The 20,746-nt window shown below is 45.5% G+C and overlaps 1 pseudogene; it reads right to left on the minus strand.

Annotated features, from left to right (window-relative positions):
• Positions 1-15,293: 15,293 nt before the first annotated feature.
• Positions 15,294-16,409, minus strand: LOC101615259 (annotated as a pseudogene).
• Between the last annotated feature and the right edge of the window lie 4,337 nt (positions 16,410-20,746).

The following is a 20,746-nucleotide window of genomic DNA, read 5'->3' on the forward strand; positions in this document are numbered from 1 at the left end:
CTGACTCTGACTACAAATCTGCAGATCTCACTTAAAACAGCTGAGTGTGACCACAAGCACCTGTAACCCCAGTCCTGCAGAGGAACAGAGACCCAAGAATCTGGAGCCCATAAGCTCCAGAATCACTAAAAAGAGATTCAGGCTCAAAACAAGGCCAGGTAAAAGTGAGATATGGAGGACACCTGGTCCTACTACAGCCATCACAGGTGAGCACACACACATATCACTACAGCCATCAGAGGTGAGCAACCCTGGAGCACCACACATATACATATGTCACACATAAAAACACCTGAATACTAATAATCATAGATGTTAAGTTAGGCAACATAAGCTGAAGATTGTCACTCTTAGTACTGAAAAACAATGCAACTTAAATATGCAAGAATAACTTGGTCAAGTAAATGTGACTCCAAGGAATGGAATTCAAGTCAGAATAATGAAGATGCACATCTTTATAAGCAAGAAAACCATGAAATACAGTTGAGATCAAAACAGATTGCAAATGAATGCATCATTTGATATGTCTATGAGAAGATTTATCATTATGACTGAACAGACAGCTAGTTTTTAGGGAAATCAAGAAGATATGATAACTACCTTGAATACACAAAATTTAATTTTCTTTGTTTATAATGTATGTGTGAATGTGGATGATGTGTGGAAGTCTGAGGAAAACCTCAGAGTGTCAGTCCTCTCCTACTCTTCTTGAGACAGTGTGTCACTTGTTTTGCTTTTCCAACTTCATGTGCATCAGTCTAGCGAGCCTATGAGCTTCCAAGTTCTGGCTCCACCTCCCAGTGCCATAAGCATGTTAGGGTTACAGGCATGTATATTTACCATGCCACTTTGCACCCAGATTTAAGTGGACACTAGGGAAATGAATTCAGTGTGGCAGATTTGCAGGCAAAAGCTTTTAACCACTGAGATATCTCCCTGACACCTGTTTCCTTTTAATTGTGTGTGTGTGTGTGTGTGTGTGTGTGTGTGTGTGTGTGTGTGTGTACACGTGCTACAGCACATCTATGGAGGTCAAGGGACAATCTCAAATGTTGGTCCTGGCCTTTCACCTTGGATGAGGTGGGGTTTCTTACTGTGGTTGCCAGAGTGGCTGGCACATAGCTTCTGGAGGAGTCTCCTGCTTCCATTTCCCATCTTGCTATGGGCATGCTAGGATTACAGGTGCTCTCACTACCACGCCTGACTGTATGTGAGTCTGTGAAATCTGAACTCAGGTCCACTAGTATGGTTATCCACTGAGCCATCTCCCTAGTCGAATCATCTTTTTATAGACCAGGTGCAATGGTTAATCTTGTCGAGGCGATGAGATGTGGAATCACAGTAGGAACATCTGAGTACTGGGACTATGGGCATATGCAACCACACACAGTTTGTGTGGTGCTGGGGATTGAAGCCAGGGCTTTGTGCAGTCAAGGTCTTCCATCACAGAGAGGACTAGCAACACAGAAGTCACCTGGAGGCAGAATCTCTCTTAGAACACGTACAAGGAAGCACCATCTCTGCCTGTCAACTCCCACCCAGCTAACTCCTTTACTGTGCTGCTATGCAGGGAAACATGCCCTAAGTCAAAAACAAGTGGTTAAACAGACAGTGATCTATGCAGAGTGTAATGGTGGGAAATGGTGACATGCATCTGGAACAGCAAACCAGAAAAAGCTGAGGGAAAATTTGCCATGCAAGTGCCTAACAGCTGAGCCATCTTCCCAGCTTGGAAGGGCTTTTTTTTTTTTTTTTTTTTTTTTTTAAACCTGAGGAGTCACGCCCATCAAAACCTAAATTAAAACAATGAACAAGAATCAAATGACTTCATCCAAAGACTAGAAACAATGTAGGGTGCTTTATACCTTTGTCACTTTTCTTCATTTTTCTTTAGGGACAAGATCATGCAAAAGAAAAAAAGAAGAAGAAAAAGAAAAGAAAGAGAAAGACTATCCACTAGAAAGAAAAGTAACCTTGTCTTTACTCCCAGAAATCATGATTGTATGAGTGAAAATCCTGAGAAATAGATAAGAACCCTTGTAATAATAAGCAAGACCATATGATACATTTTAGTTTTCTTTTTTTTTTCTGGTTTCATCTATATGTAGATAACCCAGTTTTGCACTAGAATAGCTAAAACATTAAAAGGCAGCCAAAGCCAGTGATCAGTTTCTATATGAAGTAAGCAGAACACTTTTGCCTTGCTAGTGAGCTGTATAAATAATACATTCATTTTGAGGAAAAAGTTTTGCATTCTCATTTAAGGCTAAATATATTTTTGCCTTATGGTCCAGTAATATCACTCCTAGATCTTTTGTAACAAATATTTTAATTTATTTGAGAGAGTGGCAGATAGAGTGAGCACACCAGGGCCTCTAACCACTGCAAACTCCAGATGCATGTGCCACCTTGTGCACCTGGCTTATGTGGGTATTATGAAATCAAACCGGGGTCCTTAGGCTTCACAGGCAAGTGCCTTAACCACCGAGCCATCTCTTCAGCCTTCACTCCTAGATTTAGCCATGACAAGTGAAAAGGGGGCCAGGAAGATGTCTCAGGAAGATGGAAAGCACTAGCCACGCAAGCCCAATGCCTCCATCTGGACTTTGAGGACCCGTGGAATGTGCCATATGTCAAGATGGGAGATAGAGACAGGAGAATTGCAAAGCTCAGAGGAGGTGAACTAGTCTTCAAATATAATTGTGAACAAGAAGAGAAAGGATGCCTTAAACAACGTGCAAGGCAAGAACTGGTACTTCAGGTCTTCCTTTGACCTCCATACACGTGCTATGGCACAGGCACACCACATTCACACATAAGCACACACACACACACACACACACACACACACACATACATTATATGGATACACATTCAAGTTTTTTTTTAAAAAAGATGGAAACATATGACTACATATATACTTTCTCATGAATATGCATGTCAAGTTTATGCACAAAGACAAAAGTCTGAGAACAAACCAAAAGTGTGTCAGCAAGTGGAATGAAAGTCAAATTGTGGTCTATTCCTAAATAGAATATGAGTTATCAAAAAAAAAAGCATTAATACTGATACAACAATAGGGGTAAATGCCAACTACAAGCTAAAGGAAGCCAGATGTAAAAGAAAATATACTAACTGAACACTTAGAAAATAGGTCAGTGCTGGGTTCAGGGCTAGGAGCAGGGGACTGATGGAAATGATACCTGAACTAGTAGGGGCCGTGTAAATGTCATCAGTATATATAGGTCTTTATTACAATTTATCCTAACATATACTTCATATCAGTACATCTTATTATATGTAAAGTAAGTTAAATATTCTAAAAACGTAGACACTTCTATATGCAATATTTTTAAATCATTAATAATAAACTCTAACTCATTGGGTAAATAAAGAAGGCATGGGGCTGGAGAGATGGCTTAGCGGTTAAGCACTTGCCTGTGAAGCCTAAGGACCCCGGTTCGAGGCTCGGTTCCCCAGGTCCCACGTTAGCCAGATGCACAAGGGGGCGCACGCGTCTGGAGTTCGTTTGCAGAGGCTGGAAGCCCTGGCGCGCCCATTCTCTCTCTCTCCCTCTATCTGTCTTTCTCTCTCTGTCTGTCGCTCTCAAATAAATAAATAAATAAATAAATTTTAAAAAAAAAAGAAGGCATGGCATGGTCCTTGGTTTCCCATGAGTTACAAATGATAAGACTCTATTGCTGAAGATGTCACATGTGTGGACAGAAAGGTCACTGAAAAATCAAGCTGGTGATAAGCTGAAGTCCATCTTCCTGTAGACCAGACAACTGAAAGCTGGAAAAAGCTGCACTGCGTGCAGCCCTATGGAAGACATAAGTCATCATCAGTGAAAATAGTGGACACTGGAGGCCTCAAGTTTGACTAGACAGCCAAATGATTGAGCAGGTGCAACAGTGACATGTCTGCTCTGGAGGAAACCATCTGTTCTCTAATTGGACTGGAGACCTGCTCTATGGGAGGGAATACATACCTGGTACTGAGAACCTAATCAAAAGCCTATAGCAGGGGAGGTCATGTGCCTTAGGGATGTAAAGTCTGCTCTTGTCTGGCTAAATGCATATATTATTCTCATCAAACTGCCCTGAAAGCACTATACTTATTGTTCATGTTCATATGTTAATGCTACTCTCACTTTGGTTAGAGAAGCTTCTCTTTTCAGATGGCAGTGATCACTGGGATGACCCAAAAGGCAACATAGTGCTGAGAAGAAGTGATAAAGGAGTGCTCAGCATTGAAATATCTCTATCACATGCTCCAAGGATCAGGGCCCATTGTGGAAGAGGTGGTGGAAAGAATGTAAGAGCCAAAGGAAGGTTACCGCTCCTTACAATGACACTGCCCAGACAGAAATTGGCTTTGATGTCCGTGACCTCACAGTGCCTAGCAGTACCTTCACAAGACCCTCATAATAGGAGAAAAAGATGATGACATCAAAATAAAAGAGAGACTAATAGAAAGAGGGAAGAGATATGATGGAAAGCAGAGTTGTGAAAGGGAAATGGGAGAGGGGAGGGAAATATGGTTTATTGTCTGAAGTATAGAAGTTGTTAATAAATTAAAAAGAAAAAAGCATGAAACTAAAATAGGATTGATGGGGAAGAATAAAAGCTCGAAGGGGAGGGAGATAAGAGATGGTAATTGGAGAGAATAAAAGCAAAGTACATTATTATACATGCGTGAAAATGGAACAAATGAATAAATCTTTAAAAGATTAAAAATGCTTTGGTATTTAGAGCCATGGAATAGCCTCAAGTGATTTTAGGGTTTCTCTTTTTTGAGGCAAGGTATCATTGTAGATTATAAGTGTTTAGAACAATGGATCCCTTCCTTCTAGATTTTCCAATTCATAAGAACATAATTTCCCAAAGTTAACAATTTCAAGCTTGGTCTCCCTGAGTCTGAAGACAAATGAGGAGGAAGTTCAAAGGTGGATTCATAGTAGTTGAAATTTATGATAGAAAACATCTTATTACAATCTCCCAATTATTACACCTCCAATGTGCTCCTTTGAATTCCATGGTAAATTTTTAGGCACCAAAGTTCAAAATATTCTTGGTGGAAACCTAAACTTTGGTGCCTAAAAATTCAAAGGGGCACATCAGCTCAGGGGTGGGTTCCAGGAGAGAATGTGAGGAGGAATCCACATATGACCTTAGGCACGTCCTCTCAGTACCTGAGACATTCCTGGCTCACAAGGGATAAAGATGAAGCTCCCCTGAGATCCTGGTGCTGGGGACTCTCAGCCTCTCTCTGTCTCTGCTGCACATCCACTTGGTCTGCTCTTGCCCACAGCAGTTCAGTCAGAATTTCTGAAGTGGATCAGCAACTGGAGAACATCTCCCAGGTAAGTTACTGTGTGGCCACAGCTACTAGATGTAGACGTCCTTTCTGTTAGCTTTCTGGCACTGTGACAAATACCCATGACAGTCAACTTAATACAGGCTGGACCATGAAGGTTGAGAAAAAGGAAGGCACGCACAGAGAATGAAAGCCCACCTGAAAGCATGGGCACGGGGGTCTCTCTAAGCGTCAAATTTCAGTGCACTAGTAATGACTGCATATTGGTGTTTTCTTTTTCCTTTATTTTATTTATTGTGTGGTGTATGTGCTCTTATAGCACCCATACACTTGCTTGTGTGTGGAGGGAGGGGGTCACACATCTGCAGCTGACCGAGTGGAGCACTGGGTGTTCCACTCCATCTGCTCTCCTGCCTGGTCTTAACAAGCCAGGCTTCCTGTACTGTTTCCAGAGACTGCCAGGTTCAGCTGATTCTAACATCTCTGCTCTCCTGCATCTGGGGTTGCAGGATCAGCCTGCATGGCCACACCCGGCTGTTTTATGAAGATCTGAGGATCATTAGGTTTGACCTTTGCAGTCTCAGGGCCTCATACTTGTGCCAGAGCACACCTCACTGCTAAGCCATCTTTCCACCCAGGTATATTGGTTTTTAGAAGTATTTTAGAATTCCATTGTTCAAGAGGTTTCTATGGAACCCTTTCCTCTTGTATTTCTGTTCCCTTCTTTGAAAATTGAGATTCGATGGTGGCTTGGAAGTTGCAACAAACTGATAAGATAGAATCGGGAGGCAAAAGGGTTTCACCAAGGATTCATGATGTGGCTTTTTGTAAACTGGGTTTCAGGTGAGATTTCTAGGAAACTGAGTTTACAACTGGGAAAGGGAGAAAGTCTTTAAGTAGTTTACATTCCACTTTGTAGCCATAATGGGCTAAAAAAATGTCTATTTTCAAGGAAGATGCTCACAGCCTGGGGCTGGCATCGATATTCTAGTCTTAGTTTAAGATTTGCCTTCATGGATAGATGATGCCGATTTAATGTGAACTTTTCTTCTCCCCTTAGGCTGGAAATGGTGTGAGTAAATAATGTGTCCTGTGACACTTTTTCCCTGGGGAGATGCGAGCACATGGTCTATTCATGCCCGACAGCTAAAAATGGAAGACCAAAGCAGGGTTCCACTAAGTCCAGTTTTGGTAAACAGACAAGTGTATTAGGGTCACTTACAGAGCAGCATGAGGCGTTATTTACAACAGCATGGGTGACTCAAAGACAAGTGCATTGCCAACAAGCCCACCCTGGCATACGTGACAACTCATGAAAACCACATCTTTGGAGCTCATTGCACGTGACCCGCAGGCAGCTCAGCATGTCGGAGATTCTCCCAACACCCAACTAGTTGCTCACTGCCTCAGTTGATACAATAGGACTTTTCAAGTTATTCACAAATATCTCTGACTTCATTATTGAAAATATTGCTTTTCTTTATGACATAATCATTTTGATATATTTCATAGTTGGTATAGAAGTTACCTTCACACTGCTAGGACAAAATACCCAACCAGAAGCAGGTTTGGGGAGGAAAGAGTTGATTTCAGGCCTATAGTTTGGGGGGGGGGGAACTGTCATCATTGTAGGAAAAGTATGGCATGAGCAGGAAGCTGGCTCACATTTGGTCATGCATCTGGGTGAGCGCATGCTAATAAACCTCAGGACCTGCACTTTAGTGACACATCTTGCCTAGCAAGTTTCCTCCTCTCAAATCTCAAGAAGCTGAGGATTCTGGGGATTGGGCATGAGACTTAGTCACAAACACTTGAGGCCATGGAGGACCCTCTGCATTAAACTACTATAGGTGAAAGTCTTGTATGTTTAACAAGCCCAAAAGTGGTTTCAAATGTGCTGTAGAAGTAAATTTGTCATGTGTGTGCATACAAGCCCCTCCCCATATCCTAACAAACAATAGCACTTGTTACCTCCCAGGATGTTCTTGGCTGTGGTCCATAAGACAGGATATTGCCACTGGTTTTGATTTCCCATCAGAACTAGATGGTAAAATCCGATTGCTGGAGACAATACATGCTTCATTTGTAGGACACTGAGAAATCAAGCTGGAACTGAGCTGGAGGCTTCCTCATGCTGGCTAGATGTCACCATGCTGAAAAGTTCTATGAAGGCTGGTGGGGAGAAAAGTCAACAAACAATAGACTTACTTGCAATGCCAAACAATCCAGCCAGGCAAGCAAGGTGTACCAACTGGTGCAATCATTGCATGACTATTAGGAGGGAAACCAACTGCTCATTGGACTTGAGGCCCATTTTGTAAATCACTGAGGTGTCTCTAGATTTACTCTATGAATGCTCACTTTTCCTCTCTAGTCTTCAGTCTGTAAGAAATTTCTCTAGAGGAGGCATCACCAACCTGATGCCACCCTCCGTAATGACAGACATGATTTGAGGCTTCCCATAAAAGATTCTGAATACCATTGGGAACTATGAGGTACAGTTTAAAACCAAAGAGATTTAGTTTGCCTGAGATTAGAATGTTTGAGGAATTCAGTTAGATTGTGAGAGGTCTGAGATTCCATTTCATATGCATGAGAACAGCCACAATCAGATTTTAAAAACTGAGTACTGTTGGGCTGGAGAGGTGGCCTAGCAGCTAAGCGCTTGCCTGTGAAGCCTAAGGACCCCAGTTCAAGGTTCATTTTCACAGGACCTACGTTAGCCAGACGGAGTTTGTTTGTAGTGGCTGGTGGCCCTGAGGTGCCCATTCTCTCTCTATCTGTCTCTCTCAAATAAATAAATAAAAATAAACAAAAAAATTGAGTACTGTGAATGATGTGCAGAAACTAATAGTCACATACAGCTGCTAAAAAGTAAAATTTGGTACTTTAGATACAGTTTTATCAGTTTCATAGAATGCTACCCACAAACCCACAGCATAGCACCGTGAGGAATGATGTGAAAACACTGAGTAACGTTCTGCTTCCACAGATAAAACCTTTGATCTGTGCACATTACATACAAATTTTATAAATATGTCCATATTATAGGATTTAGGCATGAATGCTAAATTAACTTAATAGCAAGTACCTTGCAAGGTATTGTATTGATTAAGTTACAAATACTGCCTATAGTTTTCTGCTTACTCTGTGTGTCTCTTACTGCGAAGTCAGCATCAGAGCTGCCCAGGAGCAGAGGGGCCAGAACCAACTTGGAGATGGTGATGGAAGGAACTGGCTTGAGGTGTCCCATGATAACAGCATTGCTTGCCTCCATGCCATTACCAGAGTAACTCCTTGCATAAAACTCCCATTCCCATGCTTCTCCATTCAGTTTAGCCCAGCCATTCTGGGAAGGTTTAGCAGTCCTTTACGAAAGCATCTCCAATAGAATGAAACCCTCAGATGCTGACCGCCCCACTCTTCATTTCTGCCTTGCCTGTTGGCAGTGGCGGCTGCGCACACTGCCCTGTGCTCTGGACTGGCCAGAAGCCCCTCACAGCACTGTAGGTTATTCGTCTTTCACATATCTTGGGAGGGGACTGCTGCTGGTTTCACAGACAAGCAGCCCTGAGGCTAGAGTGGTGCTCATTTTCCAGGAAACAGTTGTGTTAACCACACATCCCGTGTCCCTACCCATTAGGATCAATGCTCCTACAAATGGCAGCCTACGTCCAGTGTCTGCATTCCTTCTACCTCTCTTGGAACTCACTAGCATTTTTTCAAGCCAGGAACTTTATTCACCCTTCCTGCAAGATGGCATGTACTTAGCCCCCCCCAACACACACACACAGGACCCATGTGGTCTACTTGGGGCTTTGGTCTATAGTAAGCCATTGCTACACCCTGCAAGGACGGTGAGTGGGCATTATGTCCTTGAATTACAAAACAGAAGAAATTTTGAAATTTTATTTCAAACTACATTTACAGTGAAGTAACAAACACTGCAAAGATAAGGAGAAAGTGAAAATGACATGTTTCATGGGTAAACAGTGATGGCCATGGTGCTCTAGCTGGTGCATAGAGGCAAGAGGTAGTTCTCAGTATCCAAGCTAAGCTGGTGCATCCATTCTGCACACTGGACTGTGTTCAGAGGTGGTGGCTTCTGCATCTGGGGGACATGCTGGTTCTGGCTTGTGTCACAACCCACCAGCTCAACAACTGCTGCTGGTTAGGTCCTAGAATTTAAGGATAGAGATGTGTTGCTGGTGGACGTACCTTTGGAAGGGAAGGGGAAGTGGAGTTATATGAGGGACAAGAGCCCCAAGATGATAGACTTTCCTCAGAGTTTTGAAAGGTCTAGAAGACTCATGCCCATCAGCTCTCATCACTACAAAAGGGGATTTTCTATGACTGGGACCCACAATCTCATAACAAATACCAACCCATTATTGACGGCAGGAGGGGGCGGTCAATAGAAAGTGGCATAGAGGTACATATAGCATAGTATGGTCAGTTTCATGACCTTGAGATGAACAATGTGAAATAAGCAAACACTGACATCAAAAAACATACTTAAGGAAAATGGCAGCAAAGAACCAGAAAATGAAAAGCATGTTTTTCATGCAAAGGGCAGATTCCAGCTAGGGGAAACCCAGAGGCTGCTCTACCAGGGAACAGAACTGGCCCTTTCTGCATAGCAACCTCCTGACTCCCAATCCAGCTGGGTAAAAACACACAGAGCCCTCTTAAGATATTCACAGTCACTCCACATGCATACATCAATTTCTGGGATGTGGAAACCAGCTCTCTTCTCTCTGCTTCTTCAAACCATGGAGGCATCATAACAGATACCTGGTGCTGGTGTTCATTGGACATAGGAACCCAAATAGACTCCTGGTCCTCTGGAAGACCTACAGGGAGGCATCCCAGGAAGTTCAGAAGTGTAGGTGGCTTGGTGAGGTACCAGAAAGGAAATCGTGCACACAAAAAAAGGTACACAAATGCATCCTGTCTCTAAGTAGGCTGTCAGAAACCATATGAAAGCACAGTGGGGTACTCCCAATCAGATCACACCCACAACATCACTTTCTGTGGTGTGAAACAACCCATGGAGGCATTGCTAATGTATACCTGTATATATACACACACACTGATATATAATATACATGCTGATAAATATAATAGATAATAATTTAATAGATACCTGTTGCTGGTGTATATTGGGCATATTATCTCCAATGTGCTCCAGGTAATCTGTCAAGACTCAAGACACCCAGAGAAGTCTCTGTAGGAAGGTTTGAAGTGTAGGTGGCCTGGAGAGGGACCAGCAAGGAAGTCTCACATACACAAAATGTGAAGAGAGAACTTTCTGGATGTCTCATGCTTGTTCTGAGTTTTATGGAAATTTCATACCCACATGTATTCAGGACAAAAGTTACTGGAGACCTTGGAGGAGAAGAGTGGTTATCTGTGCTGAGGGGCCATCCTGCCCCTGTGAAGATTCTGCCACAGCTGCACAGATAATCCTCTTTAGGATTGATACCTCCACACAGAGCACATACAGGGAGGGCCTGGGGAAAATGGGGCAGAGAAGGAGAGTCCAGAACATAGTGACATCCAGCTTATTACATGACCTCACGTCAGAGCCCATAGGTATGTCCAGGCGTGACTATTCCTTGGATGGGGAGCCCCCACCCCAATTTGAACAGAAGAGGGACTAGGTAGGAAGGTTCAGACAGGAAAACAGTTGCACACTGCTAGAGTCTTATGATCATGGTGAGTGCCTTCTGATGTCAACACAGTATTCAGAAGGAAAGGTTGTTGAGTCCTGGGAGAGAACTGCCTACCTGGCCTGGATTGTCAACAAGCTGACCTCTGCTGCCTCTTCAAAGGTGCCAGGGATGACATGGGCCTCAGGATTCTACTAGTTGGGAACTGAGCAAGGCCAAAAGGAAAAGGGAAGTCATTGAGACTGTACCACAATGCCAGCTGATGCCCAGCCTTTCTGAAACTGCTCACTGAAAGGGATGTTCTCTGGGACACCACACCCATAGATCACATCCTGGAGTGTGGAACAACCCAGGGCGACATCTTAACTATACAGCTGATACTGGTGTTCATTGGATACATGATCCCCCAAGGGCTCTGGGTTCTCAGTTGAGCCTTCCTGGGAATTCGCTCAAGAAAGGGTAGGAGTGTGGGTGGCCTGGGGAGGGACAAGAATGAAACTTAAAACCCCACAGAAAAATATTGATTAGACACATTGCTCAGTGTCTCATGCTCATTCTGAAGTTTACAGATCTTTCTATTTAAAAAAGATATTTTAATTTGGGCCTAGAGAGTTTGCTCTATGGTCAAAGCCCTTTCCTGCAAAGCCTAAGGTCCTGGTCTTGACTCCCCAGTATCTACATAAAGCCAGATACACGAATTGGTGCGTTCATCTGGAGGTCATTTGTTGCTGCTAGAAACCCTGGCACTCACGCTGTTTCTCACTATTGCTTGCTTTCTTTCTCTCTGCTTGAAAATAATGAATAAAATATTTATTACATTTCATTTGAAAGCAGAGAGAAGAGAGAGAAATAAATGAAGGAGAGAGGGAGACAGAGAAGAAGGGGAGAGAATGAGCATGCCTGGACCTCCAGCCACTGCAAGGGAACTCCAGACATATTTGCTACTCTTGGTATCTGGTTTCATGTGGGTACTGGGGAATGGTACCCAGGATGCAAGGCTTTGCAGTCAAGTGCCTCAATGATGAGCCCCCTCTCTATGCCAGTTTATGGAACTTTCATGCCCACACACATGTAGGACAAAAATTGGTTGGGATCTGGGAGAAGAGTGGTTCGGTCCTGGGAGAAGGCAGCTAACCCTGGCCTGGAGTGTCAACCTCATAAAGATTCACATGTGCTGACCCATCACTCGTCTGTGTGACAGAGATCACACAGGCCTCAGGATGCTCTCAGGATGTAAAAATGAAAAGGAAAATCACTGAGACTATACAAAGATTCCACCTGATGTCAAAAACTGTCAACATGTTTGTGAATAATGCCGGGTGTGGTGGCACATGCCTTTAATCCCAGCACTCAGGAGGCAGAGGTAGGATCGCCGTGAGTTCAAGGCCATCCTGAGACTACATACTGTATTCCAGGTCAGCCTGGGCTAGAGTGAGACCCTACCTCGAAAAACCAAACAAACAAACAAACAAAAAGTCTGTGAATAAGCACACAGCAAGCCCTCAGTGAGATTCCCAGTCACCACATGAGCCCCCTTTCTTCTAGTCAGCATCACGATGTGCACATGAACTTCCAAACAGACACAGTTCGTGGGAGTAACAGGACTTATTTCAGACTTACATATCCATGGGAAGCTCCACTGGTTGTGGAAGAATCTGGCCCCATCCCTTTTCAGAGATGGAAGCAATAAGACAGAACCCAACAGCCACCACCACAAGCAAGCACAGCTTGGTGGCAAATAGCAGTGAGAGGCAGAGAGCAGCCAAGAGCCAAGAAGAATGCAGACCTCTCTGCATGCTTCTGACCTGGATTTCAGATCTGCCATAATACGTTGGGGTCAGACCCTAGGATCTACCCACAGTGATGCCTCTTCCATCCAGGTGGCCGGAGGTCCATGTTACAAGCTTTATTAAAACATCTGAGTCTATGTGGGAACATGCCTTCAAACTGCAGATCCCCAATCACTGCATTTGACAAGAGGAGGTATTGGAGATGTCTCAGAGAGGAAAACTGTGGCACACTGTTACAGCCTCCTGGTCATTGTGAGCTTCATTCAGAACGAATGGTGGTAGAGATGGGAGAAGACCACTTACCTGGCCTCGAACGTCAGGCTCATCTGGGCTGACCCCTGCCTCCTCGTCAAGAGGGCCAAAGATCATGCAGGCCTCAGGATAGGATTCATTGCTGACCTGAGGGTGTACATAAATGGAAGTAAAATTATTGAGACTATATAAAAGAAAATGCCTCCTGACTCCCAACCAGGCTGTGACAATCACACAAAATGCCCTTTGGGAAACTTCCAGTCACACCACATCCACATGTCACATTCTCAGTTTTTGAACAACCTGGGGGAAGGGGAGACATCTTTGTAGATACCTGGGGTGGTGTTCCTTTGACATATTATCCCAAATGGGATCCAAAGCCTCTGGTGAAACCTCCAGGGAAGCCTCACCAAGAATGTCAGGTGTGTGAGCAACTTGAGGACAGACCAGATAGGCAGTCTCAGGCACAAAAATACACTGACGAGGCAGTCTAATCCATGTCTCATGTTCATTGTGAAGATTATGGGACTTGCATACTCACACACATGCAGGACAAAAGTTGAAGACCTGGGAGTGAAGAGTGGTTACCTGTTCTCGGGGGTCATCTTGGCCCATCCTGCAATTTGCTGGCAGGGATGGCTCCCCTGCCAACCATCCTGGAGCATGGGCAAAGTTCATGTGGTCCTAATGGGAAAAAAGAGATTAGGTTCTGTCAGAGCGATGGTGTTTCCTGCATACTAGGCATTCTGCCATAATGGCACTTTGGTATGCATGTTCCTCCTGAAAGATATGCAGTGAGGGCCTGAGGCAACCAGGCGACATCATAAGAAATTCCTGATCAGTGTGAATCCTCCTCTCCCAACACACACACACACACACACACACACACACACACACACACACACACACACACTGGCTCCATAGACCAGGGAAAGGACAGCAGAGTAACTGTGATACATGAAAACCCTTCTACACTGCAAGAGTTTTATGGTCATTGTGAGCTTTTCCTGATATAAACACTCACAGACATTCTGAAGGAAAGGGGGTGGAGTCAGTTCTGGGAGAAGACTGCTTACCTGGCCTGGAGCATCATCCTCACCGAAGTAGACCTCTGCCACCTTCTCAAGTGGGCCTGAGATCACTCAGGCTTTGTGGTGGGATCCACTGGGGCACTGAGGGAGGCCATATGGGGAAGTGGAATAAAGGAGAATGCACAAGAACGGCCCTTGCCTCCCAATCAGACTGTGAAAAAGCACACAGTAAGCCCTCTCATCTCATCACTTCCTGGGCTCTGCAATCAGCCAAGGCTGCATCTTAGTAGATACCCAGCATGGGTCTTCATTGCACACAGGAGCCCCGATGCACTCCAGGTCATCTGTTGAGCCCTCCAGGGAAGCAGGAATGTCAGGAGCGCAGGCCACCTAAGGAAGGACCAGAAAGAAAGTCTGAGGTACAGAACAATTTTGGTGAGACAAACTCTTCATTTTCATTCACATGTTCATTCTAAGGTTTATGGGACGTTCTTCCCCACACATATCCAGGACAGAATGTGGTGGAGACATTGGAGGAGAAGGGTATTTATCTGGCCTGGGTGGTCATGCGAGTTGGCTAGGATCATTGTCCATGCCCATGTAACCACAGGGAGAACAAGGAGGTTACGTTCAGTGGGAGATGGTACCAATGGCCTCTGGATTTGGAAGCTTTCTGCCACAACCACATATGTAATGCTCTTGGTAGTCACATTTCATTCTGAGGTCTTCTGAATATGGAAATCACACTCATTCTGACAATATTGTTGGAGAGAGTGAGGACAAGCTTTCTTGCATTGTCAGGGGGTTCCTTCCCATAGGAATATATATCAATAGTGATCATTTTCAGTTCCCTCTCTGATAATTCTAGCATCTGTATATAAGCTTGAGTCTGGTTTTTCATGGTAGGGTCTCACTCTGGTCCAGGCTGACCCGGAATTCACTAAGTAGTCTCAGAATGGCCTTGAACTCTCAGCAAAGATGAAGGTTTTTACTCCCACCAGAAAGCCTACTAAGAAGAGAAAACGGGATAAATATATAACATCTTTCTAGAAAGAACAAATGCATTCCAGAATTCGGTATCTGAAGAATTCATGTATCAAAATGAAGTATAAACACACCCTTTCTTGACCAAATGAACTAGTGGAGTGAAGCCTTGGGTGGCATTACTTCCCACACTGATCTATAGACTTCAAGACCTCTGATATCAAGGTATGTTCATAAGGACAACATCACAGGCAGACAAAATATTCTGTGCCCAGAGGTAACCTTCCTTGAGTCTTCTTGGCATACTCTGCGGCATGCTCATGGTGACCCTCTGCAGAGGCAAGTTGAGAGCTTTCAATTGCAGGATATCGCTCCAGGGCATGCATGCATTCTAATAGCATTTTATTTCATTGTTCTTGATCTTTTCTTCATAGAATTTCAGAATTTTTTTTTGTAGATTAGTTTTGTATTTTTACTTCTTTGCCATTTTAGTTCACAATAGAAGATAGATGAAGAGTTCAGGGGCATCCACAACACCTTCCAAGTTGAAGTTCTATTTGCAGCCAATAAAGGATAATTTCCTTTCCTCTCAAATTTCACAGTATACATTTCATTTTCAAATGATTGTGTTTCTAAAGCTGCAAGATGTCTTATTAGTTCAAAGCTGGTGGACGTGGTGCTGGTAAAATAGCCCCCTGGGCTAAGCCTCTCACAAGCATTTCTGAGCATCATGTCAGCCCGCTCCAAGGACTCAAAGGAGCAATGACAAAATGGACAGCTGCAGATGTCAAAGCACGTTTCTGGATCATGATATTTTTCAACCAAAAGTGCCTTTGAACAGTCAGCAGTTATAAATTCCGCATTAAAAATAAGGTTATTATCATGACGACCTTTTCTGTCTTCGTAATGCTGCTGACACTGGTTGATAGAAGTGTTGGCAATATCAGCACAAACTGGGGGCTAATTCTTCCCTTTCTCCGTTTGAGCAAATCTCCACCTCTCCCACATCCCCGATTTTTCTCTCTGCTGTACTTTTTCTTTTCTTTTTTAAAATATATTTAATTTATTTAAAAGAGAGAAAGAAGGAGGGAGAGAGGGGGGGGGGGAGAATGGGCACATCAGGGCCTCCAGTCATTGCAAACAAACTCCAGGCGCATGTGCCTCCTTGTGCATCTGGCTTATGTGGGTCCTGGAGAATTGAACCTGGGTCCTTTAGCTTTGAAGGCAAGTGCCTTAACCGCTAAGCCATCTCTCCAGCCCTGCTGTACCTTTTCTAAAAATTCCCCAATAAGAGCACTTTGAATCCAATTATTAAAGCTTCTTAAGTACAAGATACGACTTTGATTACCCTCCAAGAGCATCTTCAGGCTCTTTTCTCTTGGCTGGCTTATTTACTTGCTCACAAACAGGGGTCTTTCCGGACAGCCTCCTCCCACACACTGTTTTTATTTATTTATTTATTTATTTTTTTATTTTTAAATGTTTCTTTCCGCTCAGGAGACATTTCTCCTTGGTTCACCGCTTCTGCAGAACTTCCCACTCTCTATCACTATCCTGATGGGAAGACTTCACAGACCAGCACCGTGAAGCAAGTCGTTTCTCCTGGTCCCTGCAGGTTCGGGGGGCTGGCTCATAGTCACGCATGACCCCCACCGGTCCTCGGGGTCGCTACCGAGGTGGGAAACGGAGCTCTCCCTCCAGTGCAGGGCATCCGTTAACGGCGTGGAATGGGGCCGTCTTTCTCTCAACCTCTGTGCTCCGCTTCCACGCCAGCGAGAAAGACCTGCCTCCCTGCGGGGACTCGCCCAGCTCCCTGAGCCCGCTGTCCACGAGGCCCGGCACCGGCCCGCAGAAGCAGCCTGGGGCTTGGGCTCCAGGCCTGATGAGCCACCAGGCCGGCCAACTCCAGCTGCTAAACCTGGAGCAGGATAGAGGACAAGCTGGGCTAAGGAGAAGGGACTTTCTGGGCCTGGGTTACCTCACTCAATATAATCCTTCCTAGATTCATCCTGCAAATTTCATTTTTTTTTTCCTGCTGAATAGAGCTCCATTGTATGACTGTATAACATCTTCATTATCCACTGATCAGTTGAGGGACATCTAGGCTGGTTCCATTTCCTAGCTATTATGAATAGAGCAGCAAGAAACATGGGTGTTCAAGTATCTCTAAGGTAGTGTGATGAGTCCTTAGGATATATGCCTTATGTAGGCTTTTTAGTATATTTAATTTAAATTTAATTTTCAGATTTTTAAAAGTTTTTTAGCTGGGTGTGGTGGTGCACACCTTTAATCCCAGCACTCAGGAGGCAGAGGTAGGATTGCCATGGATTCAAGGCCACCCTGAGACTACATAGTGAGTTCCAGGTCAGCCTGGCTAGAGTGAGACCCTACCTCAAAAAAAAAAAAAAAGTTTTTAAATACTTTATTTATTTATTTAAGAGAGAGAGAGAGAAAGAACATTTCAGGGCCTCTAGCCACTGCAAATGAATTCCAGATGCATGTGCCACCTTGTGCATCTGGCTTACGTGGGTCCTGGGGAATCGAATGTGGGTTTGGCTTTTTAAGCAAGAGCCTCAACCAGTAAGCCGTCTCTCCCATCCATAATTTTCAGATTTTTAAAAAGTAATTCTTTGACGTTTTTCTGCAGGGAGCCTTGGGTGGACAGGTTTACCTCCGAGGACCCAGAACAGCCTTCCAGCCATCTTATTGGGGGACTGTGGAGGCTGAGGGAGTCAAGGTGCTCCGCTCCGGGGCCTGACTCAGCCCTCCTCCTCAGCTCCGGCCTTGGGCTTCCTTCCTGCCCAAGAGGCTCAAGCCCCACCCGGCCAAGGCCCACAGACTCTAGCCTGGTGACCTTCTCCTGCTCCTCAAAGCTGCATGGCAATGCTGCCTGGGTCCTGGGAGAGTGAAGCCCAAGACCACAAGAGGGCAGAAAAGCTCCCCTGCTGCTGCTTCCTCCTGGAGATAGTCTGAAGTGCCCGGGAAACGTCGGAACATAGGACTGTTTAAGCAGGGATAGCAACGTGTGCATGCCATGCCCCACCTTTCCCACATGACCCTTGGGTCCATTAATTTTCCCACAGACCCAATCACTCTGCAGACTGCTCCCTCCCTCCCTGCCCGAGGCGTCCTCACACACCATCAGAGCATCAGCTCGTGCAGGTGGAGGAAGGCGGGGCCCAGTATTTGAGTTTCATCTGTTTTCTCCAGGCCAAAGGCTTCACACAGGATGGCAGGATCCCAGGGCCCACTCTGCTGTCTTTTCCAACCTTAGTCAACTTTGTCCCACCTCTTCAGTCAACTTGAAAACTTAGCAAGCTCAACCCTATCAGGACTACTGTTGTAAGTTGACAGATGCTATTAAAGCCATTATTGAGATTCATTTCAACTAAGTTTTCTCCCAGTTACTGAGGCATGGTTCCAAGTTCTGTAGTGTCCTGGACTGGCCAGTTCTTAGAAATGTGTGATTCACTGGGATGTTCTACTGTGGTAGTATTTGAGGTTTGACAGTAACTGCACTGTAGTTTGAGCCACCTGGCCCTTGGCATTCCCTTTCAATTCTTTCTCTCAAGTGCACAAATGCTCTTGTTACATTTGCCTTAAAGCCCTTTAAAAAGCCATTGTGTATTCTTTAATTCTACATTATCTCAGGCACTATTAAATCACACAGCATGATCACTAGCAAGATGACACCTCCAAAATTGCCTCCAGATTGGGACTAAGCATTCAAAACATTGAGTTTCTAGGGGAATCTCTGATTCAAATTCAAGACCTGCCTAGACACATTCATGAAAACATGTTTCAAAAACAAAACAAAAAAAAAGGGGGGGCGGAGAAAGGGGCTGTATCTGTACCTGTAGATCAGCAATAGGGCACTTGCCTATCATGCATGGTCTGGCTTCAGTCCTCACTAGCAGAAAAACAACAGAAGAAAGCAGATGTCACCACTATGTCTCATGGGCCATCAGTATTTCAGATCTCAACCTCATCTGAAGATGACACACTCACCCAAGTCTTCTATTCTTCATATAAAAATTCTAAAAATGAAACACTAAACATATCAAGTAAAATCCACACAGCCTGTTGAGGGAAATAGGCAAATTGACCATTTACATTGAGGACATCAACATGGCTGTCAGTAACTAAAAGAATACCTGGGCAGAAAATCAGAGGACTCAGACATGATCTGAAAACCACCCTCAGTCAACTTCCCTCAATGGTTCAGGAGGGCCTAAGTTGGCTGACTTTCCACATTTTGTTGGGATCCTCTGGGATACCACTGTATGTAGGTTGGAAGGAGACTGGCCAGGGAAGGGTCTACCAAGCGGAAAGTACATTGTATTCCTGAGTGAAATCAAAGGCCTGGAGGACCTGGTCAGCCGTACAAGGCTCCCTGCAGTCATGGGGACAGGCTCTGGTCTCCAGTCCCTTGGAGTCTGCCCAGCCCCAAGAAGACACAGTGCACACTCTCCTGGACCAGCCTCACGAGCAGCTTGTGAGAGTGATCTCAGGGTCTGAGGCTATCAGGGTGTGATTTGGAGGATATTGGCCAAGGAGGTCATATGTAACTGGAGCATGTCTGGAGGAGTCATGTATAAGAGGAAAGTGGCTGGAGGTGGCAAGTATAAGAGGAGAATGACTGTAGGGGTCATGTCTAAGTGAATGACTTAGAGGCCTGGTGTCTAAAGAGATTTACTGGAGGGGGCGTGCCTAAGAGGATGTGGACTGGAGGGGGCGTGCCCAAGAGGAGATGGACAGGAGGGGGCGTGTCTGAGAGGTGGACTGTAGGGGGCCAGTCCAAGAGGAGATGACGGGAGGGGGCGTGTCTAATGAGATGGACTGTAGGGGGCGTGTCTGAGAAGAGAAGGACGTGAGGGGGCGTGTCTGAGAGGAGATGGGCGGGAGGGGGCGTGTCTGAGAGGAGATGGACGTGAGGGGGCGTGTCTGAGAGGAGAAGGACGTGAGGGGGCGTGTCTGAGAGGAGATGGGCGGGAGGGGGCGTGTCTGAGAGGAGATGGACGTGAGGGGGCGTGTCTGAGAGGAGAAGGACGTGAGGGGGCGTGTCTGAGAGGAGATGGACGTGAGGGGGCGTGTCTGAGAGGAGATGGGCGGGAGGGGGCGTGTCTGAGAGGAGATGGACGTGAGGGGGCGTGTCTGAGAGGAGAAGGACGTGAGGGGGGCGTGTCTGAGAGGAGATGGACTGTAGGGGGCGTGTCTGAGAGGAGAAGGACGTGAGGGGGCGTGTCTGAGAGGAGATGGGCGGGAGGGGGCGTGTCTAAGAGCAGATGGACGGGAGGGGGCGTGTCTGAGAGGAGATGGGCGGGAGGGGTCGTGTCTGAGAGGAGATGGACTGTAGGGGGCGTGTCTGAGAGGAGATGGGCGGGAGGGGGCGTGTCTGAGAGGAGATGGACGTGAGGGGGCGTGTCTGAGAGGAGATGGACTGGAGGGGGCGTGTCTGAGAGAAGATGGACGTGAGGGGGCGTGTCTGAGAGGAGATGGACGTGAGGGGGCGTGTCTGAGAGGCGATGGACGGGAGGGGGCGTGTCTGAGAGGAGATGGGCGGGAGGGGGCGTGTCTGAGAGGAGATGGACGGGAGGGGGCGTGTCTCCCAGGAGATGGGCCAGAGGAGCGTGAGCCCTTGACAGTTGGCTGCACATGCGCACTGCCTCCCGCTCCCGGTATAAACTGCCGAACTCTC

The sequence above is a fragment of the Jaculus jaculus genome, chromosome 5, assembly GCF_020740685.1.
Source record: "Jaculus jaculus isolate mJacJac1 chromosome 5, mJacJac1.mat.Y.cur, whole genome shotgun sequence".
In the NCBI taxonomy this organism is placed as follows: Eukaryota; Metazoa; Chordata; class Mammalia; order Rodentia; family Dipodidae; genus Jaculus; species Jaculus jaculus.